Source organism: Oncorhynchus keta, chromosome 20, assembly GCF_023373465.1.
Source record: "Oncorhynchus keta strain PuntledgeMale-10-30-2019 chromosome 20, Oket_V2, whole genome shotgun sequence".
Lineage (NCBI taxonomy): Eukaryota > Metazoa > Chordata > Actinopteri > Salmoniformes > Salmonidae > Oncorhynchus > Oncorhynchus keta.
This window is the reverse complement of record NC_068440.1, coordinates 27,615,033-27,627,594: the sequence shown is the minus strand read 5'-3', so window position 1 is coordinate 27,627,594 and position 12,562 is coordinate 27,615,033. Positions and strand designations below refer to the sequence as shown.

General features: G+C 40.1%; 1 protein-coding gene across 1 annotated transcript in view; it reads right to left on the bottom strand.

The window, feature by feature from the left end:
- LOC118398987 (tax1-binding protein 1 homolog A-like) overlaps nt 1-12,562 on the bottom strand; it is a 259,070-nt gene that overhangs the window by 156,397 nt on the left and 90,111 nt on the right.

Sequence of the window (12,562 nt, the reverse complement as noted above, 5' to 3'; positions counted from 1 at the left end):
TTATTTTGCAACGCTCGTGCACGTAATGCGAGCGGTGTGGTCAGCATGTAAGCATTCTCAAGCGTCTCGAGATCGAGGGAGCAGTATAATATTTTACATTTGGAAGGCATCAGATGAATCTTGTCGCAGTCTGAATTTTCTAAGTTCAAATTTGAAACTGTTGCGAGGCTGAGGGGACTTGCAACATCAAGGTAGTTAACAAAATAACTTGGCTGACGCTAGCTAGTTCATATTTTTTATATACAGTACTAGTCAAAAGTTTGGACACACATACTCATTCAATGGTTTTTCTTTAGTTTTACTATTTTCTACATTGTAGAATAATAGTGAAGACATCAAAACTATGAAATCATGTTTTCACCAAAAAAGTGTAAAAAAAATCTAAATACATTTTATATTCTTCAGTAGCCACCCTTTGCCTTGATGACCGCTTTGGACACTCTTGGCATTCTCTCTACCAGCTTCATGAGGTAGTACCCCTGGAATGCATTTCAATTAACAGGTATGCCTTGTTAAAAGATAATTTGTGGAATATTTTTTCTTCTTAATGCGTTTGAGGCAATCAGTTGTGTTGTGACAAGGTAGGGTTGGTACACAGAAGATAGACTATTTGGTAAAAGACCAAGTCTATATTATGGCAAGAACAGCTCAAATAAGCAAAGAGAAACGACAGTCCATCATTACTTTAAGACATGAAGTTCAGTCAATCTTGAAAGTTTCAAGAACTTTGAAAGTTTCTTCAAGTGCAGTTGCAAAAACCATGAAGTGCCATGATGAAACTGGCTCTCATGAGGACCGCCACAGGAAAGGAAGACCCAGAGTTACTTCTGTTGCAGAGGATAAGTTCATTAGAGTTACCAGCCTCAGAAATTGCAGCCTAAATAAATGCTTCACTGGGTTCAAGTAACAGACACATTTCAAGATCAACTGTTCAGAGGAGACTGCGTGAATCAGGTCTTCATGGTCGAATTGCTGCAAAGAAACCACTACTAAAGGACATCAATAAGAATGTCATGACTCTCCTTGGAGAGGAAATCAAAGGACTCATCGGCTAGGCAAATGTTAGAAGATAGCCAGAACCCCCTCTCCTGGGGGAGTTATGACTTAACGACCAGTCATAAACTTTCTCTCTCTTGCCCCTGCAGTATGGAGAAGTTAAAAACTTCAAACATCAAACAATCAACATTGGGACAATATATTTCAAAATCCAAATATTGGGAATTATGACAGATGGAATATAGATAATTAATGTCTATTTTGTGATGTCATTAAAATTATCAGAAATACGTTATGACGGAAACATTGTAACTTTAAAAGCTTTCACAATATATATATATATATATATATATATATTCAGATTTACATCTAAATGTTGTAAACTTATGATTTAATATGAAATTCTTTGTGAAAAGATAGAAATGTGATTTTGGCCTTCTAAATGAGAATTGTTTTTCTTGCAAAACTTGTGCCAGTCAGTAGCTATGCCCAAGTGAGCTCAGAGTTTGTGTCAACATGATGGAACCGCCTTTCAGGCTGGAGTGCTTTCAAGGACTCGTAACGAAATGTACATTAGACCAAGCAGGCGGATGGTTTAAGCCGGATGTCACAAAATGGTTAAAACTACAAGACCAGAAAATGGTAAGACCCTCTGAAACTCTCGACGAGTGAAGAAGTTGAAGACTAGACCAAATCATTCCCAGTCGGCAGTTAGTATGTAAAGTTTCTGGTCTCGTAGTCTTTGTCTCTCCCGCTCTTTGTCTTTCCCCACCTCTTTCCATTGTGTAACAAGCCGTCATATCGGGTTAGTCCACCAGGGACTTTTCATTGCATTATGTTAGCAATCTATATAACCTATACCGTGTGTGTGTATTTATGTAATTATGTGTGATTGTTTAGTTAGAAAATAAATAATTAAGCCAATTTGTGTATCGCCGATTCATCACTTAGGCTAGTGTTTGTGCAGATATCCAAGGATTATGCAACACTCAGAATGAGACTGATATGAGGAAATAATTGATGACTGGTATGATATCCATATATTCTTGAGTTAATTCAGGAAACATAATTACTAATGAATTAATTGTTACATGACTAATTTAATTGAGTATTAAATAAACATAGGAGGTAATTATTCAATGAATAGCAGTCATCATATTAATGATAGTCGCGTCACAACAAGAAGACTTGCTTGGTCCAAGAAACATAAGCAATGGACATTAGACCGGTGTTTATCTGTCCTTTGGTCTGATGAGTTCGAATTAGAGATTTTTGGTTCCAACTGCCATGTCCTTCTGAGATGCAGAGTAGGTGAACTGTGAAGCATGGAGGAGGAGGTGTGAGGGTGCTTTGCTGGTGACACTGTCATGATTTATTTAGATTTCAAGGCACACTTAACCAGCACGACTACCACAGCATTCTGCAGCGATACGCCATCCCATCTGGTTTGCTGTTAGTAGGACGATCATTTGTTTTTCAACAGGACAATGACCCAACACACCTCCAGGCTGTGTACGGGCTATTTAACCTCTCTGAACCACCCATCCCGGATCCGGTATAATTGTCATCAGCAACGCTGAATAACATAGCGCCACAGTCAAATAATATTACTCGAAAATATTCATGAAATCACAAGTGCAATATTGCAAAACACAGTTTAGCCTTTTGTTAATCCACCTGTTGTCCCAGATTGTGAAATTATGCTTTACAGTGAAAGCAATACAAGCGTTTGTGTAAGTTTATCGATCGCTCAACAAAACAATAAGTACACCTAGCATCAGGTAACTTGGTCAGGAAAATCAGAAAAGCAATCAAATTAATCGTTTACCTTTGATGATCTTCGGATGTTTTCACTCACGAGACTCCCAGTTAGACAACAAATGTTCCTTTTGTTCCATGAAGATATTTTTTATATCCAAATACCTCTGTTAGTTTGGTGCGTTATGCCCAGGAATCCACCGGAAAGAGCGGTCACAACAACGCAGACAAAAAAATCCAAATTATATCCATAATGTCCACAGAAAAATGTCAAACGCTTTTTATAATCAATCCTCAGGGTGTTTTTCAAATATCTATTTGATAATATATCAACCAGGACAGTTGGCTTTTCACTAGGACCGGGAGTAACAATGGCCACCTTTCACTTTTGCGCACAACTCACTCTGAGAGCCCCCACCTATCCACTTACGCAATGTGGTCGTTCACGCTCATTGTTCAAAATAAAAACCTGAAACTAGGTCTAAAGGCTGTTGACACCTTAGGGAAGCCATAGAAAAAGGAATCTGGTTGATATCCCTTTAAATAGGTAATAGGGATGCATAACAACAGAGAGGTTTCAAAAACAGGGGAACTTCCTGATTGGATTTTCCTCAGGTTGTAGCCTGCAATATCAGTTCTGTTTAACTCACAGACAAAATGTTGACAGTTTTGGAAACTTTAGAGTGTTTTCTATCCTAATCTGTCAATTATATGCATATTCTAGCATCTGGTCCTGAGAAATTTACCTTGGGAACTGTAACAGTATTCCTGTGGTGAAATGGAGGCGGACCAAAATGCAGCATGGTTTCTTTGATTCATGTTTAATAACAAAAGATAAACACGAACACTACAAAAACAATAAACGTTGGAAAACCAAAAACAGCCCTATCTGGTGCAAAACAGAGACAGGAACAATCACCCACAAACACACAGTGAAACCCAGGCTACCTAAATATGGTTCCCAATCAGAGACAATGACTAACACCTGCCTCTGATTGAGAACCATATCAGGCCAAACATAGAACTAGACAAACTAGACATGTAACATAGAATGCCCACTCAGATCACACCCTGACCAACCAAAACATAGAAACATACAAAGCAAACTATGGTCAGGGTGTGACAGGATCATTATTTTTCCAAACATAAAAATAGTGCCCCCTATCTTCAAGAGGTTAACCAAGAAGGAGAGTGATGGAGTGCTGCATCAGATGACCGGGCCTCCATAATCACCCAACCTCAACCCAATTGAGATGGTTTGGGATGAGTTGGATCACAGAGTAAAGGAAAAGCATAAAACAAGTGCTCAGCATATGTGAGAACTCCTTCAAGACTGTTGGAAAAGCATTCCAGGTGAAGTTGATTGACAGAATGCCAGGAGTGCGCAAAGCTGTCATCAAGGAAAAGGGTGGCACACAGACACTTGTCATATGAATAGAAATGATAGATAAAATGTATCGATGCTCATCGGACATTGGACATAAACATTACACAAGTTGGAAATGTCAAATTCAACAATGAGTGGTATGGAAGGAATCAGTGGCTCCTGCCTGCTATTCAGTGGAGGGGGTGCGTGGTCCAAGTCTGGGTTTCATTTTCCAAGCTTAAGATAAACATTAGGATAAACATTCACACGCAACACCATAGGCCAGAAAATGTTGAATACACTGGTCATGCTGTCAATCCAGCATGACTTCTGCCCCATTCAAAACAACTGGAAATCTCAGACTTCAGTGAGTTCAAGACAACTGGTGATTCAGAAAACCACGAGCTCCGACTGGGAAAATAGGTTTTGAATGGTCATCCAACTCGGAATTTGCCCACAAGAAGGACCGCCGCACCATCTTTCTGTTCAAGTGAGCACAGCACAACAAGGTGACTCCAGAAATGTATTGTATGCCGCTGCATAAAAAATGTAATATGCCAGGGAGATATGTATACTGTAGCTAAGAAAGTAATACTTAGTGTGTGTAGTAAGCTGTTAGTAGCCCATGTGCCTCACCCTAATTGTGGTCCCTTTCCCCCTCATAACTTAGCCTAATGTTCTGACTTGGTGGTGTACATGCAGCCTATAGCCTGTTTTAGAGAATTGTCATCAAATACTGTAAGAGCTTTCATTGCCTGTTTATATGCCCTCTTTATTTATCCTACGGTTCTGACTTGGTGCACAGGGAAAATACTGTTAGAACGGCCAATGTTCAGAATTTTGTCGCTGTACATTTCAAAAGTGCTAAACAAATAGTTATATTGACTACGTCGTCCTAGCTCGCTCATTAATGTCTTTAGTGAAACTACGGATCGCCTCTTATGCGCTCATCGTTCCCTTATGCCATAGTTTGTACATCTCAATTGTCAGTAGAAACCACGTTTATTTAAGCAAGTCAGTCATTTCAGCTAAGCTTTTTAAAAAGGCAGTAAATGAGGCTGAATGAACTCTTTCAGCGCCAGACAAGGCTCCACTGATGGCCAGGTGTAGCAGTGATAAGGATTCACTCCATGGTGCTGAAAAGAAAGCTCTGCTGTTGGGACAGCTTTATGTAGGCCCTAACAGTTTGTGGGCAGCGTTTCTCACCATTATAGTGCATTTAATCTATTGTTTAGTGTTGTGGCTTTACTGGCATACATCTAAACAAAAATTGGGAGTTTGTCCCCCAAGATTTACATGCTAAGATCGCCACTACAATTTATGTACTGTTTAGTGGCTTTGCTGGCATGCATCTAAAAAAAGATATGTAGAGTTTGCCCCACCAAGATTTACATGCTAAAATCACCACTGCTGTACCAATAATTACAGATGGACAGCAATATGCTTGCTAAATTGAAGTGCCAGACTGATTGGCTTTTTATTAGACAATTGACACTAACAGATGTAAGCCTAAACAGTGCAATGTACACTCCTCGGGAGAGGCTATACAGACACAAAGGTGAACAAATCGATGACTTATGTGGCTCTGCTGAGAGATGAAATGGAACCGAACAATTAATAATGAGCCCTGCAACAAATATCCTTTGAGTGCAGATAGAAAAGTGGTCCCCAAAGGTGGAGAAACTCCCCCTTTACTCCCAAATCGACAGACAGTAAATCATAACAACAACAAAAAATGACTGTTGATAAATTCTGTTGTCAGATGCCCTGAGTGATATATCATAGGAACTCATGGCTCTATTCAGTCCGTATCGCGGAATTGCATTGTTAGTGTGATTGAAATTTAAAGTCAATATCCCCATGTTAGCAGAGACTGCATGGCGGCTCAATCAGAAATGACCTTTACATTTCTATCACGCAATCTGTACGTCTTCAGCGATACCGACTGAATAGAGCCCTAAGGGAGCTAGAAATGTATTGACCTGCTTTGTGCCATTTAGCTGAGAAGAAGCAATGGGTTTTCGTGTTTACATTTTTTGGTTGACACCAAAGCACCAACAATTCCGTCTCCTCCCAAATCCTCAACTAGTAGTTGTCACAATGTGAGTTTTCCACATGTTCAGTTATACTGTAACTAGGGGGCATGTTCTCTTACTGTACATGTGTTAGAATACATCTCCATCTTTTGAATGACACATTTCACACAATGGATTCTTTTGTTCTCTCCAGAGACGTAGGCTAGTAAATGCATGTCAACACTTAAAACACAATTTCATTTTGTAAACAGTTTTTTATTTACCGAAAACACCTGTTTAAAAAAAAAAGCAAGGTCCTGAGATCCCAGGTCACCTCACAGATAAAGTTATAATGGTTAACGTTTTTTAAGTTTTATTTCACAATCATCTTGGGTTCACACACACACACACACATTACACCAACCATACACTCAGTTCACAAGGTGTCCGCAGGTCCTAAGTCTTAAAAAATGCGACAGTGTTTCCGCAGCTGCTTAATGGTTGCCACCAAGGCAAAAATCTGTACAAAATGTCTTTAGATCAAATGACAGCCTACTCCTACCGAGGCGCATTTTCAAGATGCTAGAGCGCTCCACATGTCGCTTACGACTCTGTGTGTGCATGTGCCACTGCAAGTCAGATGATGACAGATGAGCGAGCAGACAGTAAGGTAGGCTACAAAATAGATAGCCAATTTGAAACATTGCTTGTAGCTTGGCTATTTAGCGCACTCGTTAGCTAGCAAGTCAACTATTTAGCTATTCAATTATTTGGTCAAACAATAAAGCAAAAGATTCATAATTCCTCTAATGGAAGTGTCTGCCCTGCCCATTTCCTGTTTCACTTGGGCCTGCTGCAGTGATATTGAGCGAGACATTTTTTGCACCCTTTCCCACTGCGCTCCTGTAGAAAACAAACGTGTTCTGATCCTAGCTTTAAGAAAAACACATATATCCTTAGTAATACTTGTCACAGTTGAAGAGAGTATGTTCTCACCTTTGTGCAGGTGTAATGTTTTTTATTTCTCAGCTGTCTATTTTACAACCGAGATATTGATATGGATTTGAGCATTGGCCATTGCAAGTGCGTCGGCCGCCTGATTACAACGGCCTCATTGGGTATTAGGCTATGGCAGCAATGTTATTTCAGGACATTAGTCATTACTTTACTGTTAGATTCAAACATTGCTACTGCAAGTGAAAATTATATTGAGGAGGTAGGGATCTAGTTAATGTGTTTTGAGTTTCCACTTCTCCAACTGGTGAATTAGCACCAAATATTAGTCTATGATATTAGTCAAAAGAACATAAATAGGACAGCACTCAGGTAAATAAACCTACATTTAAATGTTTGTTGCTGCACGAACGTTCTGATATGAGCCCTTCTTCAGTGTGCAAGGCAATGGCAATCAATGTCACAACAAGAATACCAGTATTCGCCCAAATCAAGAGATCCCAGGAGAGGGAGTTGGGGGGGGACGGGGGGACGGACGGACGGACGGACGGACATGAAAATCAATTAAAAAGATATACACACGATACAAATACATGATTATGTCATTACCTAAATGTTTGGCCTACTTATAACCTACTACAAAAAAATCTACTACTACAAAAAAAAAAGAAAATTCATCAGTAAGGCCTGCTGGGGCAAGAGTGCCCAAGCAGTCTATCCTTCGGAAAGTATTCAGACCCCTTGACTTTTTCAAAATAACGTTACTTAACAGCCTTATTCTAAATTTGATTAAATAAAAACAAATCCTCAGTAATCTACACACAATACCCCATAATGACTAAGCAAAAACAGTTTTTTGGAACTGTAAAAAACGTATTTACATAAGTATTCAGACCCTTTGCTACGAGACTCGAAATTTAGCTCAGGTGCATCCTGTTTGCATTGATCATCTTTGAAATGTTTCTACAACTTGATTGAAGTCCACCTGTGGTAAATTCAATTGATTGGACATGATTTGGAAAGGCACACACTTGTCTAGATAAAGTTCCACAGCCTGCATTTCAGAGCAAAAACCGTAGAGCTCTGAGACAGGATTGTGTCGAGGCACAGATTTGGGGAAGGGTACCAAAAAATGTCTGCAGCATTGAAGGTCCCCAAGAACATAGTGGCCTCCATCATTCTTAAATGGAAGAAGTTCGGAACCACCAAGACTCATCCTAGAGCTGGCCCAGCCAGAGCCTGAATTTGAACCCGATCAAACATCTCTGGAGAGACTTGAAAAGAGCTGTTTGTAACAGGGGTGGTTATGTTTCCACTTACCTCTAAAGAAAGGTGTATTCAATGTTCAAGCATTCTTATTGGATGGTTCAACTCTGATGACAACAAGGCGTGTTGTGAGTGGCCCCGCATGCAGATAGGGGGAGATTGCGAATGTTAGGTCTCCCTAGTATGAAAATGTGATGCAAGGGGTAGATCACGTTCTGAATACTGTTTTCTATTTTACAATGTGTACAAGTTTGCTGTACATTACTGATTTATACATGTGTGGGTATATGGTACCTGTGAGGGTCTTTCTGGGATGTGCTTTGGCATATGAATGCTGTAAATAAGTGTGTTAGCTAGCATACACCGATGTAATGGTCACATATACCCACTGCTAACAGTTGTTTTCATGCTACAGATTTTACCATCGACAGCCATCAACATCGTTAAGCCCTGCACAACTAACGTGCTGTTTCCTATTTAACAACAGAAATAAATAATGCTCAACTGGGATCACTGGCTGGGATGATTTATTTGGACAAAACACAACGCGAGGAGAGTACGATTTACATCTGTTACATGTGCAGCAACGCTCCCCATCCAACCTGACAGAGCTTGAGAGGATATGCAGATAGGAATGGGTGAAACTCCCCAAATACAGGTGTGCCAAGCTTGTAGCGTCATACCCAAGAAGACTCGAGGCTTTAATCGCTGCCAAAGGTGCTTCAACAAGGTACAGAGTAAAGTTTGTGAAAAATGTATAAAAACCTGTGTTTGCTTTGTCATTATGGGGTATTGTGTATAGATTGATGAGGGGGAATCTACTATTTTATACATTTTAGAATAAGGCTGTAATGTAACAAAATGTGGAAAAAGTCAAGGGGTCTGAATACTTTCCGAATGTACCGTATCTCTCTTTGGAGAAGTCATTTATCCCCATATCCTCCCCTATATGGCGCCTTCACCAATTCAATACCCATATAAAGTAAGGCACTTAGTTCATGATTATGGCTCTTGAAATGCCTCGCAACAGGTGATTTTTTCCTCATGGTTGCGAAAGGAGCTCTTATGCTCACATATCCTTGTCGTAACTCCACATTTGGTCTTATCCACATAATAAAAGTGACAGGAACACTTAAGGAGATATACAACATATTTTGTGTTACATGCTATTCTAACTCAAACCTTTATCCTCTCACCCGGTTTGGGATGGATAAGAAAGTTCCCTCTGATCACAGCATAACAGTGGACACAGTCGTGACAAGGGAAACTGCGATCAGGAACGATACACATAAAATGTGATGCTTTTTTCCATAGGCCAATATGAGTCAACTAAACAATCCCTTAAATTTGAGGGTCTCTTATAGCAAAACCTCAGAGGGGATACAGACGCTTTACCAAAGCTGGGGTAACTGTGTGATATGTGCCAATGTCAATTAACCACCTCCTTGATCGACCTTGAAATAGAACTGTAGGTGGACAACTGTCACGCCCTGACCTTAGAGATCCTGTTTATGTCTCTATTTTGGTTTGGTCAGGGTGTGAGTTGGGGTGGGTATTCTATTATTTGTTTTTCTATGTTTTGGCCAGGTAGGGTTCTCCATCAGGGACAGCGGTCTATCGTTGTCTCTGATTGAGAACCATACTTAGGTAGCCCTTTTTCCCACCTGTCTTTGTGGGAAGTTGACTTTGTTTAGGGCACTTAGCCTTTAGCTTCACAGTTTGTTTTTGTAGTGTTTATTGTTTTGTTCGGCATCATTTTTATAATAAAAAGAAAATATACGCTCACCATGCTGCACCTTGGTCCTCTTCCTTCAACAGCCGTGACAACACCAAAGTTGCTGAGAGAGGAGAGGGATTCCTTTGATGTGGTTGCAATAATGCATTCCGCTTGTCTTACTCTCTAAAGGCAATTTTCCAATAATGACTCTTTATACCCTCTTGTTTAGAATCGTTCACAGAAATCTTTGGCATGTACATTGAATGAGAAATCAGTCACAAATGTGCCTAATGCGAAAGGAGTTGGCTATGGTAAAATAAAAATAAAAATGTATGATAACTGTTGAAATGAAGAAAGGTATTTCAATCCGGTTCTTTTCTATACACCTCAGTGTGCAAGCAGTTGCCATCTTTCCAAAAAGGAAACATGTTCTTTATCGGATACTAACATAATTTAATGGATGGCATTAATGAATTCATGTATGTAAAAAATTCCTCCAATTTAAGATCATTACCTGACCAAATGAAAAAAAGATGTCATCGATTTCATAAAACACTTTGATTAACTTAGAATAGAAGATTATGACCATATAAAAAATGTCCAACTCAAATTTCCCCGTTCGGTACGAGACCATAAACACATTTGCATAATTGGGCACAACTGACAATCCCGTAGCAGTTCCTTGAACCTGAAGATAATGGTCTTCAAATGTTTCTTCAGGTTCAAGGATCTGCTTTGGGATTGCCCAATTATGCAAATGTTTCATGGGCTCGTACCGAACATTTGTGTGGCAATACAAATGTAAGTTTATTTACCTATTTCTGATCTTTGGATTATATACACACACATGAGGATCCAGCACCAGATTTAAGTTTAAGGTGGAGTCCAGCATGATATTTGTCCTTTCTATATTAGGTGATTAGCCTACTCATTGGAATATCAGCAGGTTTGTGGGGCACGCAGACCTCAAAATTGGTATGAAATTTCATTTCAAGTGGCATGAAAAAGGTCTTATAAAATCAAAAATTATACTCAATGGAACCTGAAAATACAGAGATACAATCCATGCTGCTGGAGGTCCTCAAGATGGCCACCACCATTCCAATGCTTGTTCGTTGTCGGTAGTCATGCGCCGTCATCCATTGTGGGCCCACGGAGCCCACGGAACAGCAGTGGTAGCCAGAGGGAGAGAGAAAAAGATGGATGAGGGAGGGATCCATTCTGATTAGAGGTATTCGACCTCACCCTCACATGCTTAGAGGGATCGATTGCCATTTCTCTGTGTGGTAGAGAGCGTTGTCGACTCTGGTCCCCCTCTGGCTCCTGGTATCTATGCTGACTGGGTGTCTTCTCACTCCAGCAGCAGGCCTAGACTGGGGCTGAAAGCTCCTTTTTGTGGGAGCTCTTTAAATCAAATCAGGCCCAGTTGTGGCATGCCTGGGCCAACTCCCATCTCCAAGGAGCACAGCCAAGGGGGAGGAGTCTGCAATGAATCAATTAGAAAACACAAGGGAGAAACACAGCAAGCCATAGATCGTGTAAAATTAGAATGAGGTGAAAAATAAAAGCAAAATGGCGCACACTGCTGTTCATGCTCCCAGATGATTTTGAAGTTATAACATTTTGACCCTTAGGTCTCATCAGGCATCCATCCATTGTAACAATAAAATCATCTGGGCGCATGAGGAAGTTCCCCTATAACTCCAGCACCTGCAAAAAAACAGCATGTGATGTGTGTATTTTCTTCAGCTTTTGTACGATAATTAAGGAATACAAAATACATTAAATAAAAGGTCACTGCCAAAGAAATCATACTAAATTAGAATGGGGCACACAAAATATATTAAATAAAAAGGTCACTGCAACTCAAAACGCATATTAAAAAAAGAAAAAAGGTCTGGTTTCCAAATGGGGGAAAACCATAATGCATAAGCATTTACAGTATAACTGGTGGTGAAGATATAAGATTAATATTGTTAACAAGAAATTATGAAATAATATACTTTACAAAAATATAAACGCAACATGCAACAATTTCAACGATTTAACTGATTTACAGTTCATATAAGGAATTAATTAGGCCCTAATCTATGGATTTCATATGAATGGGTAACCATGGTTGGGCAGGGGCATAGGCCCACCCATTTGGATTCCAGGCCCAGCCAATCAGAATTCGTTTTCCCCCACAAAAGGGCTTCTGTTTCAACAGCTGTCTGGGTGGCTTGTCTCAGAAGATCCCGCAGGGGAAGAAGCCGGATGTGGAGGTCCTGGGCTGGCATGGTTACACGTGGTCTGTGGTTATGAGGCCGGTTGGACTTCCTGCTAAACTCTCAAAAATGACGTTGGAGGCAGCTTATAGGAGAGAAATAAACATGCAATACTCTGGCAACAACTCTGGTGGACATTCCTGCAGTCAGAATGCCAATTGCACGCTCCCTCAAAACTTGAGACATCTGCGTTATTGTGTTGTGTGACAAAACTGCACATTTT